Source organism: Mustela putorius, unplaced genomic scaffold (genome assembly GCF_011764305.1).
Source record: "Mustela putorius furo isolate JIRA1106 unplaced genomic scaffold, ASM1176430v1.1 tig00003974_pilon_pilon_pilon, whole genome shotgun sequence".
Lineage (NCBI taxonomy): Eukaryota > Metazoa > Chordata > Mammalia > Carnivora > Mustelidae > Mustela > Mustela putorius.
Genome location: NW_025422117.1, coordinates 15,976,579 through 15,991,981, shown reverse-complemented (window position 1 = coordinate 15,991,981; position 15,403 = coordinate 15,976,579). Strand labels below are relative to the sequence as shown.

Below are 15,403 nucleotides of genomic sequence, written 5' to 3'. Positions count from 1 at the left end.
TGAAGGTGGATGCTTAACCCACTAAGCCACCTAGGCACTCCTGTATGTTACTTTTTTTTTTTTTTTAAAGATTTTATTTATTTATTTGACATACTGAGATTACAAGTAGGCAGAGAGGCAGGCAGAGAGAGACAGAGAGGAGGAAGCAGAGGCTTAACCCACGAGCCACCCAGGCACCCCTGTATGTTACTTTTAAAGAAAATTTTCCATTTTAGATTTTCAAATTCTTCAGCCCAGAAAAAGGGCCTATTAAGGAAGTGGTGTCCCAGAGTATAATGACTGCATACTACAATTTCTGTGCCTTCCCGTCTGAACACTTCTACTTGTTGTTATGGTCATTTCTGTGACTATAGCTCAGCTGGCCTGTAGTTTTCAGGAGCTGTCTTGAAACTGGGAGGATTTGGTTAATTGTTGGTATGACGGATGAATAAAGATGACCCAGGAAGTTCTAATGACTTGGCTTTGCTTGGCAACGTCCCAGGTTTGCTGAGCTTCATGTAAAGTCTCTCTGGCTACGATGGAAGGTACATTTCAGACCCTGTAATGGGAACCCCCACCAAGCATGGCTTTTCTATGTTGTTGCTTCCTCCCCGGAGCAGGGGTTAACACAAGAGTCTACTTCTGCCCTTAGATGTGAAAGACGTTCCAAGCGTCTCTTTCACATTGTTATCTACGTTGAAATAATGAAAGGATCAGAATTCTTACATTTCATAATGCTTGTTTCCTCTGATAGTTTTATAAAATATCTCATGTATAGAATTTGTGTCCTTTCTTAGTTTCTGATTTCAGAATTTCAAAGGCCTTCTCTCTCCTAAAGGATATGGTTCCAGTGAGCAGTGTGCTTCTTGTGTTGTGCCTTCCAAGCCAATATGGGTAGATAGAGAAAAACTCTCCCTACCTTAAGTTTTGGTTTTGCTTTTTAAGAGAATCCAAAATGGGGGGCTCCTGGGTGGCTCAGTGGGTTAAGCCTCTGCCTTCAGCTCAGGTCATGATCCCAGGGTCCTGGGATCGAGCCCCACATCGGGCTCTCTGCTCGGCAGAGAGCTTGCTTCCCCCTCTCTTTCTGCCTGCCTCTCTGCCTACTTGTGATTTCTCTCTCTCTGTCAAATAAATCAATTTAAAAAAAAAAAAAACCTTTAAAAAAAAAAAGAGAGAGAATCCAAAATGGATTGGGTACTATGCCTCCTTGTTCTGTGCATTGTTGATATCAATTAAAAGGGCGATAACAGGAGTACATTCTTTTTGGCATAACGAGGCCATAACTTAGAACAAGAATTCGCCAAACAGAGACAGTAGGTCCATGAGTGAGCCTGTTTTAATTGAATTGGTATTTATATAAGGTGACACCCTCTTTCACACCACCCACCTCCTCCCTGGGTGACTCAGCCACTGAGGGAAAAGCCGCAGAACTATTCATTAACACAGTGAAGTAGAGGTAGAAAGGACACTCATTTAACTCTGGGTACACATTAGTTTCAGCAGGATCCACCTGGGGAATCGCTGCAGACAGTTTAGACAAAAGGTCCTGGTTTTTGCCTCAAGAGAGGTAAGTTGAATGATATTTTCAAACATAAATGTATCTGCTTTCCTTGTATTACTTTTCCTGTGTATTTTGCAAATGACTGCAATGAAAACTTACTGTATTAACTTTGTCGTTTCTCCAGTTAAATTTCGACAGCTCCCAAGGGGCTATTCTGCTTGTCAACAGCTCTGCTGCTTCTTGTGATTTGAGATGGTATTGCCTTTTAACTTTTCTGCAACTTAACACAATTATGGGTAGCAGAGAAATGAAAGCCTCTTTGAGTTTCCGTGTGGGAGCTGTCAGCTGGTGAATCCGATCACCTGTAAGGGTAGTAACTTCTTCAAGGCAATTCTATTTTGCAAGTGACTATAAAAACATTTTTAAAGAGGACCTCCCTGTTTTCACAGATGATGCTTTTATGGTGTACTCCATTATTTTACGGATTTGTTTTTCTTGACTGCTAAAAACATTGCAAGCACTGAGCTGTGAGGGGGAGATGACAAGCCCATACCCCCTCTACCCCATCTTCCCCAAATAAGAAAAACCACATTTCTTGCACAGTGTACCAAGGAATAAAGCAGGGTGACATGAACTGGCAGCAGGTGGGGGAGGGGCACATAATGTCCTCCAGGGATTCATGTGTATTTGGCCAACTTGTCTGTGTTATATCCTGAGTTCTAACCTAAGAATTAGTTAATGTAGATGGGGGGCAATTTTCAACCTCTATTCATATTCTAGTCCTGAAAATTGGCTTTAGAAACTGATTCTTTGATAGGATTAGAAAAATTATCCTAACCAGGCTTTCCTTTATAATTGATAACAAAGCTGACTTGTCTGACTCATGTTTTTTTCTCCACTGTTTCCATTTATGACATAGAGCCTTGGGACTCAAACTCCTGGATGCATGCAGTTTGCAAGTAGTAGCTCTGTGCCCACTAGAGGGTCTCCCTCCCAAGAGCCTTGAGGCTCTGCCTTAAGTTCTAGCCTTCTCATTGCTTCCCATTGCTGACCAGGTCATGTGTGTCTCAGAGGGGTTTAGAGCTCAATTCCCAAAGGTTTACTGAGGAATTTTATAACCTGGCTTTCAAACATTTATAGTAATCAGAAAGCTAAAGTACAGCATTTGTGGGTTGTAAGTTTACTTTTCAGTAAAGGGAATCAAATTTAAAACCGGTCATCACTTCCACAGTTTATAAAGCAAATGTGGTCTTCCTGATATCTGTCGTACTCCAGGGCTTATTGGGACAATCAGTCTGAGAAAACTGAGAAATGTTATCAGTAAAAATTTTAGAAAAGCATTGGGTTGATTTTAAATGTCAGGTTAGACAGAATGCAGATAAACAGGTCAGGGTTTTTATTTAAGTTTTAGCTTCATGTAAATCTTTGATTCCCGTGACAGAAATTTCTGATAAGAATGGAGCATAACCTTATCTAGTCTAATGCGTGAATTTTTTAGATGAGGACAACGAAACATATCAGTGTCGAGCAACTTGCCAAGACATGGTTACCAGAATTGGAACAAGAAGCCTGATTTTTTCTTACTGAAATTTTCAATGATTTTTCAAATTTCTTTCACATAAAATATGTAGGAGCAATAAATGTGCTTTCCTCTGGCTTTATAAAAAAGCTAAAATGATACAGAAACAAGAATTTCCTTATCCAGTAATACTTGTGCATGTGGTATGACTATTACGTAATGAGATACATTTTTATTTGTGGTTTACGGGTCGTCCTGTGAAACATTGTATTCCCAGGGTTTTAATCCAAGGAGCAGTCAGCCCCTCTGCAGGAAGGCAATGTGGTATGTGTTTGGAGGTAGTGGTGCTCCCCATCTGTGACATCCCTACCCCAGCTACCATTCTGTAGTTGCAATGTCTTTCCCAACACTGGAGTTTTGACTGAAATACCTAAAGAACTAATTTTTCTGTAAACAAAACAGAGAGCATATGTTTTGAATGACTAAACTCAGACTGTGGTATCTAATTCACTAAGCAGTCAACTTAAGTAAACATGATTTAACTGAGAATATCCTTGTGATCCAGGCATTAACTTGAAGCATTCTTTATGAAAAAAGTGGTAAAATCCTTGGCCAAGAGGTCAAGGGAGATCTTTGTTGTCCCACACAGCGTATCTTCTGATATTACCTGCTTCCAGGCCATTGATTGATCAAATTTCCTTTTCTCTTGCTGAGAACTTTGGAATAAGGGTTTTATGTAAAATTTCTGTGTACTGTCATTAGTTTCTCACGGTTTACTTTTTAATCATGAGTCTTCATCAGATATGTTCAAGTGTTTCTAGTTTATCACTGTAAAAATCTGTGTGATTTTAGAATTTGGGAGAGACCCTTCTTCAAATGGACGCTTTCTCAAATGACAGCTATATTTATTAGATTGCATTTTATGTCAGTTGCTAAACTTATTAAGGATACAAGTCATCCTTTTATTGTGATTATTAATTGGAAGAGTGCCTTTTATGGCTCCCCATTAAATGACAACTAGCTTACTTCTAGACATGAGAACCAACAGTGCTGAATCCTCATCGTAATTGTATACTTGAGAACTCCAAGCATCTAAATAATTTATTCTGCATTTCTTGACCTAAGTTCCCCTGGTCTAAAATGTAATTAAGTATCCTTTTATGGATTCTCCTGGGGGGAGCTAGTGAACTATAGACCATACTTTTCAAACTGGAACATACACATCCCAGAGACTGGTGGTATTTGAGAAAATGCACAGATGCCACGTGGTACAAATGCACTAAGAGCTAATTTTACTTAAAAGGTTTTGCAGAAAAATGTCCTCCTATAACTCTGCCCTTTTCCCCATTCCTTTCCAGTGTTCTTGCTTTTTTCATTAGGTAAAAGTTTGAAAGGAATCCGTATAGAAAAAACTGTGGGAGGCTGGAATCCAGATACACTTGGACTGAATTGTGATCCTACTTTGAACCAAGGGTAATTTGTATGATCATGCATGTCTCACAGCACCAGTAGATACAAAGGAAATTTAGAATTTTTTTAGAAAATTTTTAAAATCTTTTTTAAAAAATATTTTATTTGTTTGCGAGAGAGAGAGAGACTGTAGTGTGCGTGCACAAGCAGGGGGAGTGGCAGGCAGAGGGAGAAGCAGATTTCCCTGCTGAGCAGGGAGCCCCATGTAGGGTTAGATCCCAGGACTCTGGAATCATGACCTGAGCTGAAGGCAGACCCTTAACTGACTGAGCCACCTAGGTGCCCCCCAAATTTAGAATTCTTATTGAAATATATATATATATACATATATATATATATGAAGAAATAAATATAAATAAATATATAAATATATTTTATATAAATATATAAAGAGGTAGTAAATATATATATTTACTATTTCTTTCACAATAGCACAAGATATGTGAAACATCAAGAAAAAATCCCCATGAGAAAAATGTGGGACCCAATTTTAAAAAACCACAGAAATTTATTGTAAGACATGAAGAATTTCTTGAGTAAATGCTTCTTTGAGTACTGTCCCTAGATGGACAGATTGAATATCATAAATGTCAGCTCTTTTGAATTCATTTTATAGGACTCATGCAATTCTGATCAAAAGTTCCAATAAAATATTTATTTTGGAACTAAAGGAAATGTTTTAAAGTTTATATGAAAGAAATAAGTGGGTTAGAATAGTTGATAGAATTTATACAAAGAAAATTAATGAGGGGTGCTTGCACTGGTATTAAAATGTTTTATAAAAAAGACAGTAATTAAAATGTTATTTCTGTTATAAGAAACTAAAAACAACTTTCTGGAACAAGACAGACAATCATGAAGCATTCTAGAATATGTAAGAATTTTATATGTGACAAAGGAAGAATCACATATCAATTGGAAAGGGATTCACCATTACCAGAGTAAATCCATATGTAATAGAGTTTCCATGTAACAATAAAATACTTTAAAAAAATTTTTAAGAAAGCACGCATAAACATTTAATTAATCCCATTTGTCTGTCTAATGAATATCCCTCTGGAACTGATTATGTGCCAGATACTCTAATAAGTTTGTAGAAACACAACTGTAGAGAGGATGGTCTTGTTTACAGTTTTCAAGATTTAGTCTGTGTGTGTATGTGTGTATGTGTGTGTGTGAGCACACGTGCGCACATGTGTGCCCATGTGTACTTGCTCTAGGGATAGAAGAATAGTCAGTCACACAAACAGGCAGTCTGTTTGGTAAATGTTTTTACTGAGAGATACTCTTTGCTATTTGAACACTTGGTAGGGCCCTTAACTCATCCTGGGGAGGTGGGGGCCAGGTTGCAATGTTGTCACTGAATGCTTCTGGGAGGTTATATGACCTAAAGAATGAATAGAAGTCTTTCCTAAAAAGAGAGTTAAGGGGTGAGGAAAGGTTCAGAACAAAGACTGTTTGGGGCCTAGTGCATAGCATAAGCAACAGCCTAAGGGTGATAAAATGGATGAAGCCTTCAGGGAATTAGCATGATTTAGTGTGGCTGAAACTAGAGCTTGAGTGAGGAATGGGGAGTGGGGAGAGATGAGACAGGAGGGTGTGTGGACTTGTAAGCCTTGTTAACAACTTGGCTTTTAGCCTGACAGAAATGGAGCACCACTGAAAAGTTTTAAGCAAGATGGTGACTCTTTGGTAGAGAATGGGTTAGAAGAGATTAAGTCTAGAGACCAGGAATATATCAAGGAAGCTGTTAAAATAGTGAGCAGATTGTGGTAGCTTGAATTGGTAGTGCCAATAGGGAAAGACATCCTATAACGGATATGTAGGAGCAGAGTTGTGGGTCTTGGTGATTGCTTGGATTTTGAAGTCAGAAACAAGTTTCATGCATGGTCTACAGGAATTTTTAAAGACTGAAAGAATTCATAAGGGGAAAGATAATTAGAAAAGTGAAAGCTGCTGATAAAAACAATCAGAATTAGCAGGCAAACATGCAGAAAAATGAAATTGGACCATTTCCTTACACCACACATGAAAATAGACTCAAAATGGAGGAAGGACCTCAATGTGAGAAAGGAATCCATCAAAATCCTTGAGAAGAACACAGGCAGCAACCTCTTCGACCTCAGCCGCAGCAAGATCTTCCTAGGAACATCGCCAAAGGCAAGGGAAGCAAGGGCAAAAATGAACTATTGGGATTTTATCAAGATCAAAAGCTTTTGCACAGCAAAGGAAACAGTTAACAAAACCAAAAGACAACTGACAGAATGGGAGAAGATACTTGCAAACGACATATCAGATAAAGGACTAGTGTCCAAAATCTATAAAGAACTTAGCAAACTCAACACCCAAAAAACAAATAATCCAATCAAGAAATGGGCAGAGTACATGAACAGACATTTCTGCCAAGAAGACATCCAAATGGCCAATAGACACATGAAAAAGTGCTCCATATTACTTGGCATCAGGGAAATACAAATCAAAACCACAATGAGATATCACCTCACACCTGTCAGAATGGCTAAAATTAACAAGTCAGGAAATGACAGATGCTGGCGAGGATGCAGAGAAAGGGGAACCCTCCTACACTGTTGGTGGGAATGCAAGCTGGTGCAACCACTCTGGGAAATGGCATGGAGGTTCCTCAAAATGTTGAAAATAGAACTGCCCTATGACCCAGCAATTGCACTACTGGGTATTTACCTTAAAGATACAAACATAGTGATCCGAAGGGGCACATGCACCTGAATGTTTATAGCAGCAATGTCCACAATAGCCAAACTATGGAAAGAACCTAGATGTCCATCAACAGATGAATGGATAAAGAAGAGGTGGTATATATACACAATGGAATACTATGCAGCCATCAAAAGAAATGAAATCTTGCCATTTGCGACAACGTGGATGGAACTAGAGTGTATCATGCTTAGCGAAATAAGTCAAGCAGAGAAAGACAGCTATCATATGATCTCCCTGATATGAGGAAGTGGTGATGCAACATGGGGGCTTAAGTAGGTAGGAGAAGAATAAATGAAACAAGATGGGATTGGGAGGGAGACAAACCATAAGTGACTCTTAATCTCACAAAACAAACTGAGGGTTGCTGGGGGGAGGGAGGTTGGGAGAAGGGAGTTGGGGTTATGGACATTGGGGAGAGTATGTGCTTTGGTGAGTGCTGTGAAGTGTGTAAACCTGGTGATTCACAGACCTGTACCCCTGGGGATAAAAATATATTATATGTTTATAAAAAATAAAAAATAAAAAATTAAAGATTAAAGAAAAAGAGAGAATATTAAAAAAAAGAATTAGCAGGCAAGTGAGAATTGGAAAAGTAAAAATCACTATTACTGATATATGATGAGAATAAGAGAACAGTAAGAAGCACGTGATATAAATCAATGGAGAATTCACAAAATAAATAAAATAATGGATACAATTATGAAAATATGAAATTGAGGTAAAGTGATTCCACTTTCATTTATTAAATTCTTAAAGGATTAATAAGTGACAATTCTAAATGCTGGTGAATGTGTGGACATTTGTATACTGCTGGTGCATTATAAGCTGGTACGGGTTTTCAGGAAGGAGATTTGACAATAGGGATCAAAAAGGTTTTAGAGGTTATACCCCTTGGCAAGCAATTTGACTTCTAGAGATTCATCCAAAGAAAATAATCAGAGGTGTGATCAAAGATTTTTGTATGGTTTTGTTGGAAACACCAGAGAAGTTATGTTATATTCATAGACACATAAGATGAAATATATTTTAGTTGCAGAAGAAATGATCATTTAATTATTTTTAATGACATTGAAAAAATGTTGATCAGTAGGATCTAATAGGCAAAGAAAAACCTGGAAGAAAATAATGATATTGATGAAAGGTGTCTCATTTTTTTTCTTTGTGCTTTCTTTGACTTTTCACATTTTCTTTTGAGAAGTATTACTGGTATAATAAAAAAGATGGTACAGTGTAAGACTGTAATAAAGAATGACCTCATGACAGAGCCATTGTGAATATGAAACATGGTGAAGTACTTATGTTAACTAATGAGGTTTTGGCTTATAGTCCATGGTTAAGAATTTGGGTCTTCACTCATTTAACAAATGTTTTCAGCTAAAACTGAAAATAGCTCGTGAAGGGCTCAGGTGATAGATAACTTTTGTTCCATAGCATTTTTATTAATGAGTATTAAATCAGTGTCTTTTTTTTTTGTTGTTGTTAAGATTTCATGTATTTATTTGTCAGAGACAGAGATAGCGAGATCAGGAACACAAGCAGGGGGAGTGGGAGAGGGAGAAGCAGGCTCTCCACTGAGCAGGGAGCCGGATGTGGGGCTCTATCCCAGGACTTGGTATCATGACCTGAGCCAAAGGCAGACGCTTAATGACTGAGCCACCCAGGCAGCCCTAAATCAGTGTCTTCTATAGACTGAAACCGATCATTGTCCCAGAGAGTAGAACTCTTCAGGCTAGAACTCGATGCTGTCATTCTGTGGAAAAGAGATGGTGACCGGCTCACACTAAAAATAGAACAACCAGAAAATGTTTTGGTGGGTACCAGAAAACCAGTGGCCTGTAGACCTCTGGCTGCTGAAAGATTTCACTTGCATACGTTTGGAACTGTTTCACTGCTAGTGAGCAAGTTTCTCAGTGCTAAGCTCAGACTGTGAGATCGCATGACTAAAGAAATAGCAAATTTCCAACCATCGCAGCAGGCTAAATGAATCCTTAACAGCCTGATAATTACTGGATTTGCCTCTACACTGCATGTGAAGGCTAAACGCAATCCATTAATTTAAATGGACCTGTTAATGTTTGCAGTTCACGAAGACCTGTTTGTTTTCTTCTTACATAATATTTCATGTTCTTTTGGGTGCTAATGGGTTGTTTGTTTTTATTTGTCTTCCAGAAGCTAAGGCTTGTGTTTATTGGTTTGTAATTACCAGCTTCCTCTTACTCTTCTACGGAAAGCAGTTTGATGGCATTTGTTCTTTGCCAGTTTCTAGGGGTTTTTTCCCGCTTACCAGTGATCTCTGGGAAACAGGGACTAGTGGGTATGGCACAATCATTGGGCTGTGAAACCACCCAGACTTTCATACACAAAGGTGAATGCCACCAGGGCATAGACCTCTGCCAGTCTTTACCCATTTTTTGCTGTTTTTATTTCTTTATCTTACATTATCTTTTAAATACTTTCCATCACTATAGTGATGTCCTCTAGGTGAGTGTTCACGTTTGCTCTTTTTCGTAAAGATATCAGTTTGTCTAAGTGTATTAGAAGCTTGGTAAATTGGAAGATTTTGGAGCAGTGAAAATAATCAAGTATGACTCAGTGCTGATCTTATTATACTTTGGCAAAATGATCCAAAAAAGCCTAGTCTGATCTCTTTCTCAGTAGAGGTCCATCAGGGATCCATGGTAGAGGAAATGTCATTCTTCTTTCCCTTTCTTTTAGCCTGTTACTTTCCACCTGCCAGCCTCTTTTTGTTTCCTGGGTTTCTAGGGACAGGAACTTTGTTGCCGGGTCAAATCCCAACTTGTGCACGGGCTATGGAGCCTCAGGCAAACTATTCATCCTAAAACCTCTTTCCAGAAACCAGTAATTTCACCCACTGCCCACATTTCCAACTCCTGCCCTACCTTCTGAAAAAAAGACTCTGACTCCATTGAAATCAGTTATCGCACAGTTTCACTTAGGTGTAGAATGAAGATAATGATAACATCAACCTTAAAGCCTGGAGTGTGTGGGTTTTAAATGAGATTATATATATAAATATAAAAATAGAGCTCCATGCTGCTGACACGATCACATGACCCAAATACCAGCAGTCACATTGAGTTTTCCTTTTTTTAACTCCTTTCTTCTCTTATCTATTTTATCATCTTATTTTCCCCTTTTCAATCTCACTTTTCCTATTCCCTTTCCTCTATGCAACACCCCATTCCAGTTTCTTTGCTCACCCAATCTTTCTGAAGAGAACATTAGCAGAGAGTAGTAAAGACCTTGTTACATAAGCCAAGAGACATTTTGTCCTTGTGCAGGAAGGGAAGAGTGAGATACACAATCTTTTTGACAAGAAGACCCAGATGATGAGGGAAAAGACTGTAAAGACTGTAGCTCAGTTAGGAAGTGGTCCAGGAAATTATTTTAGAGTTGGGACAGGAGGAGCTGGAACTGAGATTGGGCTTAACCTAATGGACCTCAAGGCTCTTGGGAAAGTGCTATTATTACAAATAGAAAACAGTGAAGGGAATTGAGAACAACCATAAGGAAATAAAGAGAAACCGAAAAGAGGATAATTTAGGAAATAGGAGATGTTTGATAGTTTCAGATACACCCAAAGAGAAAGAAGAAACGTGATTGCTTTTGTGATTCAGAGCTTAAGAAGAGCGATCTCACCTAAAATCTAAAAACAGATGTCTTTGTGTGTTGGCTGTAGGCATGGGGTAAAAACCAGCTTTTTCTGGTGTTTGGCCACAAAAAGGAAATGAAAGATGGGCCAGAGGTTGAGAAGTTTTTTCCTCTATCTTTATTGATTTGATGTCATGATTTCATATCAGAATTTTCAACTTATGCATTCGATGCCTTAAAGAGAAAGGCTTTTGTAGTGTCCAGTGTAATAGAGACAGACAGCTTTCCCACCTCTTTTCCCATAAAATTTCCACATTTAAAGTACCATTGTTGGTTATCTGCCATTGTTAGGCATATACACTGGTAACAGCTTTTTGAGAAGCTGACGTTAGAGTCTATCTTTCTCCTGAAAAGTTACAAACTTAATTGGAATGAAACTGAAGGGCAGCACTTAGAAATAAGTCTAATTGGCCAAACCGAGGCTACTAAGATGTCATTATTAGACACCTTATAGACATACAGACACAAAGGTGTCTGAGTAGGTTTGAAACAGGATAACTTGAGTCCCTGAAATAAGTAATTTCTTTAAAAAATGCCCTAAAAATAAAATTCGGCTGTAGATATTCTTGACACTATCAATTTAAGAGGTTTGTTATCTCTGGTTCACTTGACAAAAGGATATTTAATTAATATTAATTATTAATAAGGGTTATTCTCAAAGACGTGTTGTTGATCCATTTTAATAACAGTACAAGAAATATTCATATACCCACAATACTGCTTTATATTCTGGGTAAGATGGAAAGAGTTCCACTGCAGTAAACTTTCCAAGGCATGAAAGGTGGATGAAACAGGGTCTTACACTTTAGAGGTTTTAGATCAGAGCTTCTAGGAATGGTTCTGGGCCACCAAAGAGGCTGATGTGGGGAAATGGTTAGGGCAACATGGCCGCTAAGTCCTAAGGAGGAAAAGGAGAAGGTGGGGCTGAGGGAGATTGTGTGGGAGGTATAAGAGAGACACATGCAGGGCGCTGTGTGACTCAGTCGGTTGAGCAGCCAACTCTTTGTTTCTGCTCGGGTTGTGATTTTGCGGTCATGGCATCAAGCTGCGCTCAGCATGGGGTCTGCTTGTCCCTCTCCCTCTGCTCCTTCCCCTGCTGTCAAGCACTCTTTAAATAAATAAATAAATAAAATCTTACAAAAAGAGGAACACATGTAGATTTAATGAGAAAAATTTATTTTCTCATAATATTAGTCACTTTTATTAGGAAAAAAAATACTCTTGCATATTTATTAAACTACCATCACCTGAAAATGGAATATATTCCTTTCTCATTTAGTTTGTGTCAACAGACAGCCTGGGGCTAAAAAAGAGTATGAAGCATCATTAAGTCATCTAATAGGGAGATAGATCCAGGCAAGGAGTCCGGTCAGGAATCCTGCCAGGCCACTCATGGCTTCCGTGTAGAGGCAAGAGTGAGGCTCGAGGCTGAGCTGTCCAGAGATGTTGGGGCAGCCCTTCATTGCTGCTGCTCCTCCCAGCTCCTCTTCCATTATCTTCCATTTTTCAGAACTCCAGGGCATTTCCTTGTGTCTGGTGTGGGTTATATCACATGGTACTTAGGGTGACAGGTAGTATCATGTACTCAAAAGAGCCTTGGTATTCTGGTCATAGGGACCTAATTATACTTCCTGGTTCTGCCACTTACTGTGTGACCTTGGGCAGGTTATTTAACCTCTCTGAGTTTGGGATTCCTATAATTAGAGGTAATAGTACTCATTTGGAAGGACTAAATAAAATAACACTCATAAGGCACGCGGCTCAACCTGAAGCAATAGTAGGGACTCAACAAGTGATCCCTTCTGCTAAGAACACTGAACACATAGACATATTGCAAGAAAGAGTGTTTTACTAATAAAAGAGTCAGAAATCTTAAAAAAAAAAAAAGATTTTATTTATTTCTTTGAGAGAAAGCACAAGCAGTGGGCGGGGCCGTGAGAGAGAGGGAGAAGCCGACACCTTACTGAGCAGGGACCCAGAGATCACGACCTGAGCCAAAGGCAGACGCATAATGACTGAGCCACCCAGATGCCCCAAGAGTTACGGATATCTTATATTTTGTAGACCACCGTGGGCTTTTTATATCTCCCAGCTTCTATTTGCTCCACAAGGACCTCATAACAGATAGGAAGAGCATTAATCTTGTATAATAAAAATATGGAAAAGCAATCTTCTGAACAAACTAGGAGGTTTATTTTTTTTCTTGCAAGGAGAAGTCAAGAGCTAGATCATCTAGGGCTACTGTGGCAGCTTTGTAATTCTATCAAGGCCCAGGCTCCTTCAGCTTCCCGCTCTGCTATGCTTAGTATGTAACTTTAGTCTTCATGGTTGGTCCATGGTCCCATGATGGCTGCTCCTAACTTCTGCATGCATTCTAGTTTGAGAGAAGAGGAAGCACGAAGAACAAAAGGCTAAGTTCTTCCTGGGGACTTTCATGGAAGAGGCAATGAGATAGAACCAGGTGTCCTAGAGGAAGCAAGTGGGTTTGTAGGAAACTTCCCTAGAAAGTATTACAGAGACTCTGGGGTGGAGCCAGAGAGGTGTTTACAGGACAGCTGAAGCCACTCATTGTCAGGGAGAATGAGGTAAAAGGCCATGAGCTTCATGCATGCCTTATCTCACTTGATTCCACTTAACTAGGACTTCTGGAGAATACCTAGCTATGGGAGGCATGAAAATGTCAGTCCCTCTAGCAGAATGTTGGATCTGATTAGAGCCATTCTCTAAATATAAGGTAAAGAGGAGATACCTGCTTTTCTCTGTACAACTTTGCAGGAAGTGCTGATGATGTGGGAGTCCCTGACATAGGGGAAAAAATGATGAGCTTCCAGCTAGAAAACCTCAGGTTGAGTCTCAGCTTTGCCACTCATTAGTTACTTGATCTGAGCCTTTGCTTCTGTCTCTGTGAGGTAGGGATTGTATCACTCTAATTTTTTTTTTTTTTAACTGAGGTATAGTTGTCCTACAATGTGTCTCAGGTATAGAATGTAGTGATTTTTTAAAAAATATTTTATTTACTTATTTGACAGAGAGACAGCACAAGTAGGCAGAGCAACAGACAGAGAGAGGAGGAAGCAGGCTCTCCACTGAGTAGAGTGCCCAATGTGGGGCTCAATCCCAGGACCCTGGGATCATGACCTGAGCTGAAGGCAGAGGCTTTAACCCACTGAGCCACCCAGGTGCCTCTAGAACATAGTGATTTTAACAATTCTTTGTGTTAGTGCCCACCACTTACAGTGGTGAGTCGGATGCAGAGACAGATGCAGTCCCCATCTGCTGTCATACAGTGTTATTCTGTATTATGGGCTATATTCCCTATGCTCTACCTTTTACCTTAGTGACTTAGTATTTATTTTACAGCTGGAAGTTTGGGCTTCTTGATCGCCTTCACCTATTTTGTCCATCCCTCTATCCCCCTCCCTTCTGGCAACCACCAGTTTGTTCTCTGTATTTATTAGTCTGTCTCTGTTTCTTTGTTTATTTGTCTGTTTGTATTAGATTCCACATATAAGTGAAATCATATCGTATTTGTCTTCTTCTATGATTTATTTCACTTAGCATAATGCCCTCTAAGTCCATCTGTGTTGTTGTGGAATTATATCACTCTTAAATGTTGTGAAAATCAAATGGGATAAATTATAAATTAATATATAAGCATCTAAATTATTATTCTTGTCTGAATGCTCCTCTTTAACCAGCAGAACTTAAAGGGACAGCAGAAGACTTGCTTGGGAGAGACTTGAGGTGAGATATGGTAGAACCACAAAGAAAATCTAAAAAATAACATCCATGTAGAACCATAAGCCTGTGGTCTGTTATGTCTGGCTTCCCTCATGAGCGTGTGTCAAGTTCATTCATGTTGTAGTATGTATCAAAACTTCATTTTTGAAAAATTGCTGAGTAAAATCTATGAGTGTAGCACTTTCCTGTTGTATACCACGTACTCTTTGCCCATTCATCCATCTGTGGACGTTTATGCTATTTCCACTTTTTGGCTGTTTTGCATGCTGTTATGATCATTCCTGTACAAGTTTTTGCATAGATATCTTTCCATAACCAAGAGAATATCAGAGAGCACCCAGAGAATCCTGCTCTGTGAGGCCTTGTCTGCTGCAGATGCCGTCCAGGTTCTCCTGCTGGGCACTGCCGGCAGAGCTCATAGCACTTCTGAAGCCTGAGATGTCAGGAGTCAGGTGGGGGCCGCTGGGGTCTCCCTTTCCTCTCACGCTAATGTCAGGGCACTGGTCCAGTCTTGCAGTGACTCAGTATGAGCCTTATTGCCGGTCTCTGTAGAAAGAGGTGGCTTTGGTTTAGAAGGCAGATTCTGCCTCTTCCCACCTTAGGTGTTACATCCTCTCCCTGAACTTCAGATGTCCTGTCTGGGAGATGGAGATGATAATTGCTATCTCACAGAGTATAGGATGAGGATGAGACAATGCCTGGGGAGTGCCCCATTCTGAACAGGTGCTATTATGGCCCCAGCAGTAGGACAGTTGATGACACAAAGGGCACAGATCAGAGACAGT

The 15,403-nt window shown here is 39.5% G+C and overlaps 1 protein-coding gene across 10 annotated transcripts in view; it reads left to right on the top strand.

Annotated features, from left to right (window-relative positions):
* The window catches only part of SCEL (sciellin), a 323,748-nt gene that overhangs the window by 216,280 nt on the left and 92,065 nt on the right, over positions 1-15,403 (top strand). For 5 of the 10 annotated variants that reach the window (XM_045070868.1, XM_045070869.1, XM_045070867.1 and 2 more), the window contains exon 1: positions 1,364-1,546. The exons of 1 other annotated variant lie outside the window; for it this stretch is intronic. The gene's annotated coding sequence lies outside the window, so the exon portion shown is untranslated. Of the gene's footprint in view, positions 1-1,363; positions 1,547-4,357; positions 4,473-15,403 lie in introns of those variants that run through there. 4 more of the 10 variants (XM_045070871.1, XM_045070870.1, XM_045070872.1 and 1 more) reach the window with 2 other exon arrangements.